We start from the raw sequence: 10,748 nt of genomic DNA, 5'->3' as shown, positions 1-10,748 counted from the left end.
GAGAGAGAGAGAGAGAGAGAGAGAGAGAGAGAGAGAGAGAGAGAGAGAGAGAGAGAGATTCATTCTGAGTTCTGCTACTGTCTGCCTTTGGTTTCACTGGTGGTAGGTGTGCTACAAGGGTGAAGTTCTTTGCTTGCTGGTGTAACCCCAAGTACCAATAGTTCTTGTCACAGGAGGTGCCCAATAAACATTTACTAAATGAACAAAGCCCAGGCTGTGATGTGTCACCTTCGAATGGACCAATCTGTTTACTTCATTATTTGGTGTTGGAAGCAAGGAGAGAGAGGAGTTATCACTTCAGGATTGTCCTAGACCCCCCTCTGTCTTCACCAAAGCTTCAAAACTATGCCCACCAGGAGACCCTGGATAATGGAGAGTATTTCCTGTTGAAGCTCGGCCTCCTTCTCAACCTGCATTCCTTGAGGGTGCTTACTCCATCACAGACTTCAGCCTTCAACTCTGGGTCAGGCTAAAAACACAATATCCAGAGCCAAGGAGCTCTAATGTAAGCATTAAGAAGAACCTGTTGCCTGGAGGCAGAGCATGTCTTTAAGCCCAGCACTCCGGAGACAGAGACAGGCAGATCTCTCTCTCTCTGAGTTTGAGGCCAGCCTGGTCTACAGATAGAGTTCCAGGACAGCCAGGGCTACACAGAGAATTGTCTTGAAAAACACCAGTCACCAAGCACACATGTGGTACAATACATACGTGATGCTCTCTTCTGTCATGCAGATGAGCATGCAAGACACAGCCCTCATACATAAAATAAACAAATCTTAGAAGTTGACAACAACAATAAAAGTGTAGACCTGGAATAGTGGAAGTTACCTCCCTCCATTCACTTTCTAGGAAGAAAGCCGGCATAAACGAGGGGAGCAGGCTGGACCTGGCCTGCATTGGAAGCCCTCCAAGGGCCAGGCATAGCACAGGCTTTCCCTCAGACAGTGTTAGTGGACCAAGTGGAAGGGATCCGATACCCCAACCTCGGAGCTTGCTGCTGTATGAGGTAACCGCTCCTCTCCAGGAATAAGAAGTCCTTAAAGGGCCAAAAGCAGCACACATTCATCATTCGGATCACAGTAAGTGGAGAGGCTCCGGAACTTTCTAAGACAGAGGCCTGAAAGGAGGAAAACAAGCCAGGGGGAAGAGGGTTATCAAGATGTCCCAAGGCAGCCAGGCATGGTGGCACACACCTTTAATCCCAGCACTCGGGAGGCAGAGGCAGGCGGATTTCTGAGTTCGAGGCCAGCCAGGTCTACAAAGTGAGTTCCAGGACAGCCAGGGCTATACAGAGAAACCCTGTCTCAAAAAACAAACAAAAAACAAAAACAAACAAAAAAAAGAATGGCTTCATTTTAATCCCAGGTGTGGGATATGAGACTGTTTCAGACAGTCCACAGCAGCTGATTATGATTTGCCTCGTGCTCTAACAAAGGCATGGTTTCGCCAGCTGCAGATAGTTTCTGCAATTGTGTGACCTTTGGAATTCTGGGGACTTTTAAGAGGATATATAAGTGTTAGGGCCCTGAGAGGCAAGATGGGTTATTGGTTGTTGGTTGGTTGGTGCTCGTTGTCGTTGTTGTTGGTGGTGGTGGTCACTGTTGGTTGCAGTTTGTTAAGTAGTCGTGCACAAAGAAGAAACAAGAAGAGATTAGATATCCTGACAGTGAAGATCAAACTTGCCCCAAGGAACCTGACACCCCTAATCAGCAGGAAGTACTCTAATGTCACCGTTACGAAGTTAGCATAGTGTATATACCTACTCAGTTAGATGACACCGGAAGCTCTCTAGGCCTGTAGGTAAAGTGGTATCCTAGTGCCCTACACTAGATGTTCTAACCTAGAATACCTCTCATCTAGTTAGTCGTCTAGTTAGTCTTACAAGTGTATCACTCATACTCATTCAATGCACAGTTAATAAGTACCTGTATGGCACAACAAGTTGTGCTAGGCCTGCAAAAGACCCATCATCCATGCAAGGAACTAAAAGCAAACTGCTGCTCGCAGCAGGAAGAATGAGGAAAAGACACCCAGGAGAAAACTCAGAAGAGATCATTGTGCATACAGCACATTAAGAAAAGAGCTGGGGGCTGGAGAGATGGCTCAGTGGTGAGCAGCACTTGCTGCTGGTGTTCAGGACGCAGCTTCCATTCTCAGCATTTAAAGGTAGTTCGTAACTGTCTCTAAGTCCAGTTCCGTGGGACCTGTCACCCACCTCTGGCCTCTAAGGGCACCAGGCACACACATGGGGTACACATACATACATGCAAACAAAACACACACATAAAAATAATGTAAATAAAAAAATGAATAAATCTTTTTTGGGGGGGTGCAGCAAACTTTATTGATGGTATTCAAGAGAGTAGGGAGGGCTCTCTCAGCCCCTCCTGTTATTATGGGTGTCTGGGATGGAAATTGTGAGGCAGATACTCAGTGTTGGGGGCTGAGTTGGGACAGGGACTCCTCAGCAACCAAGGGCCTCTCTCTTGTTCTCAGTGTCCTCGCTGGGGTGGGTGGTCCAGGGCTTCTTACTCCTTGGAGGTCATGTAGGCCAAGAGGTCCACCACCCTGTTGCTGTAGTCATATTCATTGTCATGCCAGGAAATGAGCTTTACAACGTTGTCATTGAGAGCAATGCCAGCCCCAGCATCAAAGGTGGAAGAGTGGGAGTTGCTGTTGAAGTTGCAGGAGACAACCTGGTCCTCAGTGTAGCCCAGGATGCCTTTCAGTGGGCCCTCAGATGTCTGCTTCAACACCTTCTTGATGTCTTCATACTTGGCAGGTTTCTCCAGGCAGCACATCAGATCCACAATGGATACATTCCTGATAAGAACATGGAAGGCCATGTCAGTGAGCTTCCCGTTCAGCTCTGGGATGACCTTGCTCACAGCCTTGGTAGCACCAGTGGATGCAAGATGATGTTCTGGGCAGCCCCACGGCCATCATGCCAAAGCTTTCCAGAGGGGCCATCCACAGTCTTCTGAGTGGCAGTGATGGCATAGACCATGGTCATGAGCCCTTCCACGATGCCAAAGTTGTCATGGATGACCTTGGCTAGGGGAGAGGGAGGTTAAGCAGTTGGTAGTACAGGATGTAACGTTGACAATCTTGAGTGGTCAAACTTTTCGTGGTTCACACCCATCACAAACATGGGGGCATCCACAGAAGGGGCAGAGATAATGACCCTTTTGCCCTCACCCTTCAAGTGAGCCCTGGCCTTCTCCAAGATGGTGAAGATGCCAGTAGACTTCAGGACATACTCAGCCCCAGCATCACCCCATTTGATGTTAGCGGGATCTCACTCCTGGAAGACGGTGATGGGCTTCCTGTTGATGACAAGCTTCCCATTCTCATCCTTGACTGTGCTGTTGAATTTGCCGTGAGTGGAATCATACTGGAACATGTAGACCATGTAGTTGAGATCAATGAAGGGGTCATTGGTGGCAACAATCTCCACTTTGCCAAGTGGAGAGCAGATGACAGCCCTGGTCACCAGGCGCCAATCTGTTCACACCGACCTTCACCATTTTGTCTCTGGGGCAAGTCTGGCACTGCACAAGAAGATGGGGCTATCTCTGGAACAGGGAGGAGCAGAGAGCCGAGTAAATCTTTAAAATAAGAGTGTGTTTGCCTTGAGTGACACGTGCCCACAACATCAGTTCTTCAGAGGCTACAGCAAGAAGATTGAGTGTTTACAGTGACCTGAGCTACACAATGATATGTGTCTAAAAAAAAAAAAAATTAAAATAGTGGCACCCAAGCAGCCTCATGTAAATGCCAGCTGTTTGTCTCACTATGAACCTCTCCTTGCCTCAGTTTCCCCATATGTAAGATGGGTAGAACAGCCTCTACTTCACAGAGCTGCTGCCTAGCTGAATTAATATGATGTGTGATATAGAGGCAATGCTAAGTAAAAGGTGGTCACTATTCTGATTGCTATTGTCAAAGGAAACAAGCTAGTCTCTAGAGACCTGCAGCCGACAGTTAAAAAATTTAAATGTTACGCTGAGCGCAACCCAAACATTTTCGGCAGGAGTCTAAGGGCAGGTGATTTAGTAGCTGTCGAGAGGACAGATTGAGATAGAACAGAAGCAGAGGCAAGAACGATCAGCAGGGTTTAGCTATTGATGTTTCAGATGGTTTTGTAAAAAACACAAAGTGGTAACAGCTTTCCTCAACTGTGTATGTTAAGAGGTAAAATCGAAATGAAGTTCTCTGCTTGGAGGCAGCAGGAAGACAATGGAACCACCTGGCAAGAGAGTGACACCAAAATGATGGAGCTGGCTTTTAAAACATTAAGGTAAAGTGTAGGGCTGGAGAGATGGCTCAGCGGTTAAGACCACTAACATTTCTTCCAGAGGTTCTGAGTTCAATTCCCAGCAACCACATGGTGGCTCATAACCATCTGTAATGGGATCTAATGCCCTCTTCTGGTGTTTCTAAAGACAGCAACAGTGTGCTCACATAATAAAAATAAATACATCTTAAAAATAAAAAGATGGGCTAGAGAGATAACTTAGCGGCTAAGAGCACTGACTGCTCTTCCAAAGATCCTGAGTTCAAATTCCAGAAACCACGTGGTGGCTCACAACCACCCATAATGAGATCTGACGCCCTCCTCTGGTGTGTCTGAAGTCAGCTACAGTGTACTTATGTATAATAATAAATAAATCTTTGGATCGGAGCAAGTGGGGACTGAGTGAGTGGGGTTGACCAGATGGTCGGGATTGACCGGAGTGAGCAGAGGTCCTAAAATCAATTCCCAACAACCACATGAAGGCTCACAACTATCTGTACAGCTACAGTGTACTCATACGCATAAAATAAATAAATAAATCCTTAAAAAATAAATAAAAAAGAAAAAGTGTATTTGATTTGCCCAAGTAGAAGTATCTGCTAAGCAGATGGATATATTGGAGGCTCTTAAGGAAAAATTCTGGGCTGAGTCTTAGGAGTTGTTAGGAAACTGATGCATTTGGAAGAAATGGGGCTGGAGAGATGGCTTAGTGGTTAAGAGTACATACCACATACTGTTCTTCCAAAGGACCAGAGTTCAATTCCCAGCACCACAATCAGCTCACAATCACAACCTCTAGCCCTGGGGAATCCAACACCTCTGCTGGCACCCCCCCACACACACCCCCCACCCATGCACCACACACACACACACACACACACACACACACACGGTATACACTCACAAGGACATACAAACACATATACATGAATAAAAATAAGTCTTAAAAAACCGTGGAAAATAAATGATGTCACTCAGTGAGATGATACTGAGAACAAAGGAAGGGCTTGGGGCTGAAACTGTCATGAGTCAGAGGACCTAGAATCACAAATCTGAGGGCAACCTGGACTACACAATGAGTTCTAGGCTAGCCTGAGAAACAAAACCAGCAAGGTACACTGGGCATGGCAGTACGTGCTTTTAATTCCCAGTACTGAAGAAGGCAGAGGCTAAGTTCCAATACACCCAAGGCTACACAGTAAGACCTGTCTCAAAAAAACCAAACCAAATCAAAACCAGCCAGGCCTGGTGGCTCAGACTTGTAAACCCAGCTACTGTGGAGGCAGAGGCAGGAGGATTCCATGTTCAATGCATGTCTGAACTACAAAGTGAATTTTAGGTCATCTTGGGTATCTTTTAGAGAAGATGTATGTTTATTGATCTTTGATTCATCTATGTGTTTTGTTTGGGTGTATATCTGTGCACCACATGCATGCAGTGTTCATAGAGGCCAGACAAGGGTTCCTACATCCTAGAACTGTAGTTACAGGCCTCTGTAAACTGCCATATTGGTACTGGGAATTGAACCCAGGTCCTCTGGAAGAACAGCCAGTGTTCTTAACCACTGAGCCATCTCTCCAAACCCCATCCTAGCAAGCTATATGAGATACTGTCTCAAAATAAAAAGTAAAGAAATCTGAGGATTTTTTTTTATCTGTTAAACACTTGTGTACAGTGCACCAGGTTTGATATTCAGTGTTTTATTAAAAAAAAAAAAAAGACAGCAATAAGATATCTAAGGAACTTTGACCAAAAAAGGAACATAGGAAAAAAGAGAGGCACAAAGAAAAAAGTGTGTGTCACATGAGAAAATTATTTCAAGAAAGAGAGGAAGTTAGCAGGAGGACCATGGGTTTGAGGAAAGGCCAAATTCTGTGACTATTCTCGCTATAATTACAAAGCTGCGCATCCTTTGCCCTTTAAGTGCTACAAGCTTTGTCAAAACCTTGACTGTAGACTTTTAGGGTCAGGAAAGGAGTTTTATTTTAAGATCTTTTTAAAAAATACTTATTTATTTATTTGTTTGTTTGTTTACTTACTTACTTTCTATGAGTATTCTGTCTTCACACACACCAGAAGAGGGAATCAGATCCCATTACAGATGGTTTTGAGCCACCATGTGGTTGCTGGGAATTGAACTCAAGACCTCTGGAAGTACTGTCAGTGTTCTTAACCACTGAGCCATCTCTCCAGCCCCAAGGAAAGGAGTTTCAAATACATTCCTTACCACTCAGAGTCAGCGCTGGAAGCAAACGTGTAAGCTCATCGGTTAAGTCTCCTCTCCTGAAGGGTTCCTCCTGCCTGTGCAACAGCAGAGATCCTATTCCAATTACTTCTCTAAAGAAAGGAAAAGGTGTGCAAAGATGATGGTGAAGAGGTAGGTGTGTGCAAGGACGATGGTGAAAATGTAGATATGTGCAAGAAGATGGTGAAGAGGTGTGTGCAAGAATAATGGGCTTGTTTTTCCTTTCTTTTATTTTCACTCTGAAAGCAAGCAAGCAAACAAACAAACGAAAAAACGTTTCTTTTTTTTTTTTTTTAAGGATTTGTTGTTTTTACTTTATTGTATGAGTATTCTGCCCGTATGCATGCCTGGTACCCAACAGAGAGCGGAAAAGGGCATCAGACTGAGGATCACCTAGAACTGGAGTTACTCACTCAGTTGTGAGGCATCATGTGGGTGGTGGGAATTGAACTTGGGTCCTCTGGAAGACTGGTACATGTCCTCAGCCGCTGAGCCATCTCACCAGTCTCCAGCTTCTTCTTTTTGGCGACGGGGCTTCACTATGTAGCCCAGACTGGCCTGAGACTTGTACACTTAAGTTCTGCCTTGCCTGTAGAATGGTCCCAGGAATGAGCTGCACTTTCGGGCACAAGGCTGATTGACAGATTGGAGCTTCAGTGACCGTGGAGAGCTGAGAATGACACAAGTCCAGAGAGAAAAGATCTCGAGCCACCTTTTCCCCTCTTGATAGCCATGCACTGCCTTCCTCTGTCACTGGCTGACAGCTTTGTGTCCCCTGGGTAAATCACTTGGAATGTACAGACAGTGCCTGACTTCTCTTTGGAATGTCTTAACTTCACAGAACAGCGTCTTCCACCAACCCCAAAGCAAGACTGTCATCAGATAACATCTAAGGCTTTTCATCAGAGGTTGCCTTCCTCAGGACTCCACCAACATCTAAGAAAAGTGACTTGATTTATCACTTTGATCTATTACTAGCTTCCAAAGCAGAACATGGGATTTGGGGTGACCTAAAATCTGTGCTCCCAGGTTATAATCACATATATTTAGCTTCAGAAAAAAACTGTCTCTCAACCCCTTTGAGGTAAGGGATGCGTTTTTTCATCATCAACAGGCCCCACTCTCCCAAGTACTGGAATTGTAGGCATGTCTAGTTTGCTTTTGTTGTTGTTGTGTTGTTGTTGTTGTTGTTGTTGTTGTGTTGTTGTTTTGAGACAGGGTAGTTCCTTTATGTAGATTTGGCTGGCCTCGAACTCACAGAGATCCAGCTGTCTCTGCTTATCTAGTGCTGAGATTAAAGGCGTGCGCCACTACCACCGGGCTGTTTTGTTTTTGTTTTAAATAAATAATGAAAAATAGAATAAAAAATAAGAAGGGGGAAGAGCCAACTGGAGCTGGAAGGATGGCTCAATAGTTAGGAGCACTCACTGTTCTTCCAAAGAGCCAGGATTTGATTACCAGAGCCCTTAACAGCTGGTTCACAACCACAAAGAATTCCTCTGCAAGCCTCTGGGAGCACCTGACCCCTATGCACGCACCCACCCAAAATGTATAGATGTAATTAAAAATAATTTTTAAAAATCAAAGCCAATTGAATTATGAAGTGGCATGAACGAATGAAGGAAACTGGACTAAAAATTACAAAAAAGAAATCATAGACCTCCCTGGCTGCTACTTGTCTCCTCAGCTCTGCAGACCTGATGGATGCCTGTGCCTGTGTAAGTACCCACCACCCTTCCTTCTGGCTACAATCTTCTGGGTTTCTTTTCTTTTAAATTTCTAAGACAAGGCCTCCCATGTAGCTCAGTATGTACAGGATTCCCACGTCGCCTGAACTGGCCTCAGGCTCACAGCAGTCTTCTTCTGCCTCCTGGTTCTGGGATTATAGATCTGAGCACACATACATACAATTCCAAAAACTCCAGTCTGTGAGGTCATGCTATTATATTTGATGGTAATTTCATCTCAATCTTCTTACTCATTCTGTTTTGTTCATTTTTGTTTTTGTTTTTGAAGACAGGATTTCTCTATGTAGCCCTGGGTGTCCTGGGACTCACTCTGTAGACCAGGCTAGCCTCAAACTCAGAGATCTGCCTGCCTCTGCCTCCCAAGTGCTGGGATTAAAGGCATACACCACTCTGCTTGGCTATTCATTCTTTCTTACACTACCAATTCTGTAAGTTTTAGTCATTAAATGCTAGAGCTGGAAAGGATCCTACGAGCTCATCTAACCAAATGTTTCTCAAATCTGGGGAAAGATATCATGACAGATGGCCAGACCTTAGCACAATCGATGCCATGTTTCAGGCACTTAGACACCGTTCAGACCCAAGAGACCAGCACGTAGACCTTAATATCCGCCAAGTAAGAACAAAGACTAACCCCTTAACGCCCACAGTTCTGGGAACGTCTCTAAATGTACTAATCCCGATTTTTGGCTTCTGTCATTCTGCTTCTGGCCAGCTGTTCTTGTTAACTAAGGTGTGTCAACCCAGGATGTGATTTTGTGCCTAAAAGCTCACCCGAGAAAGGCTCAGTACCGCACTGGATCCTGGACATCCAGCGCAGTCCCAGGCTGGCTATTAAAGACTTTCAGTCGGCTTGAACCAATGTCTGAGTGATGGTTAGGTGGATCCCTCATACCAACATTCCCTAACTCCACTTTAGATTGTAATTTTAGGAACATGGGATTGACCACTCCTTTTGTATAAAAACACAAATGTATATGCGTGAATGGAATTTTCTACAGAGAACAGTGAGGGACAAAACATGGGAAAAGGTTTCAGTGCACTCCCTTTGTAGTGTCTGAGATTTTCACCTTTCCAAAATTTAAAACTAGGAAGTACCCGAGGCCAGCCTATTGTAGTCAATCCATACATCAGAAACTCCATTTTAAGAAATTTTATACATAAAGATGTACATGTTTATCACAGAAGGAAAAGAAATCCTAACAAAACTAGGAATAAGCCAGACACGGACTATAATCCAGCTACCTAGGAGACTAAGGCAGGATTCTGAGTTCAAGTCCAGCCTAGGCTACACAGTGAGACCCTATCTCAAATCAACCAACCAACAACAAAAACCTAGCATTCTAAAGTCTAACAAATAGTTTTTATAAATCATTATTTATCCCTGATAAAGTATTACATGTTCACTCAAAATAGTTTATTTTTGCTTGTTTATTTTTGTTTTGCTTTGCTTTGAGACAAGACCTCACACTGAGACCCTAGCTGGTCTCAAACATCTGGCAATCCTCTATTTCAGCCTGTGACCTATGTCTTTTTGTTGTTGTTATTGTTGTTGTTTTGTTGCGACAGGGTTTCTCTGTGTAACAGCCCTGGCTGTCCTGGAACTCGCTCTGTAGACCAGGCTGGCCTTGAACTCACAGAGGTCTGACTTCCTCTGCCTCCCGAGTGCCGGGACTAAAAGCATGCACCACCGCGCACAGCTTGTGACATATGTTTTCATTCTCACTATTTTTTAATAGCATAGAAAAGTGCAACATGCTGAATAAGTAAAAGGTCCATCTGTATCCATGTCCTAAATTATAAATCCAGAATGTAAGATGGCAGGAAGAGAAAGGGAAAATAGGGTGTGGAGCGCACCCCCAAAGTCCCAGCAGATGGGGACAAGTGAAAGCAGAACAGCCTGGACCAGATGGAAAGAGCCTGTCCAGAAACAAAACAAAGGAGCCCAGACCTGGGGACAGTGCTCTTCCTTCACCCACTCTCCTGTCCCCTCAGCCTGGGCCTCTTTAGGAGTCTTTTCCTCCTTAGATGCTGAATCTACTCTACTCATAATTACACCTTATATGTCATCATACTTTTCTGTAATTTTGAGAGAGAGAGAGAGAGAGAGAGAGAGAGAGAGAGAGAGAGAGAGAGAGAGAGCGCTGGGCAGTGGGGGCACATTCCTTTTAGTCCTAGCACTTGGGAAGCAGTCCAATATCTGTGAGTTTGAGGCCAGCCTGATCTATAAAGCTAGTTCCAGGACAGTCAAGGCTATACACACAGAGAAACCTTGTCTTGAAAAATGAAGAAAGAGAGAAAGAAAGAGAGAGAGAGAGAGACAGACAGAGAGAGAGAGAGAGAGAGACAGAGAGAGAGAGACAGAGACAGAGAGAGGCCAAGGTGGAGGGTTAAGGGTTCAGCTCAGGGGTAGCATCTGCTTATAGTATGTGTAATGTCACGGGTTTGATCCCTAGCA

The 10,748-nt window shown here is 44.7% G+C and overlaps 1 pseudogene; it reads right to left on the bottom strand.

Annotated features, from left to right (window-relative positions):
• Positions 1-2,528: 2,528 nt before the first annotated feature.
• On the bottom strand, positions 2,529-9,101 carry LOC110325077 (annotated as a pseudogene).
• Positions 9,102-10,748: the final 1,647 nt, after the last annotated feature.

This window comes from Mus pahari, chromosome 8, assembly GCF_900095145.1.
Source record: "Mus pahari chromosome 8, PAHARI_EIJ_v1.1, whole genome shotgun sequence".
Lineage (NCBI taxonomy): Eukaryota > Metazoa > Chordata > Mammalia > Rodentia > Muridae > Mus > Mus pahari.
This window is presented reverse-complemented; position numbering and strand designations above follow the sequence as displayed.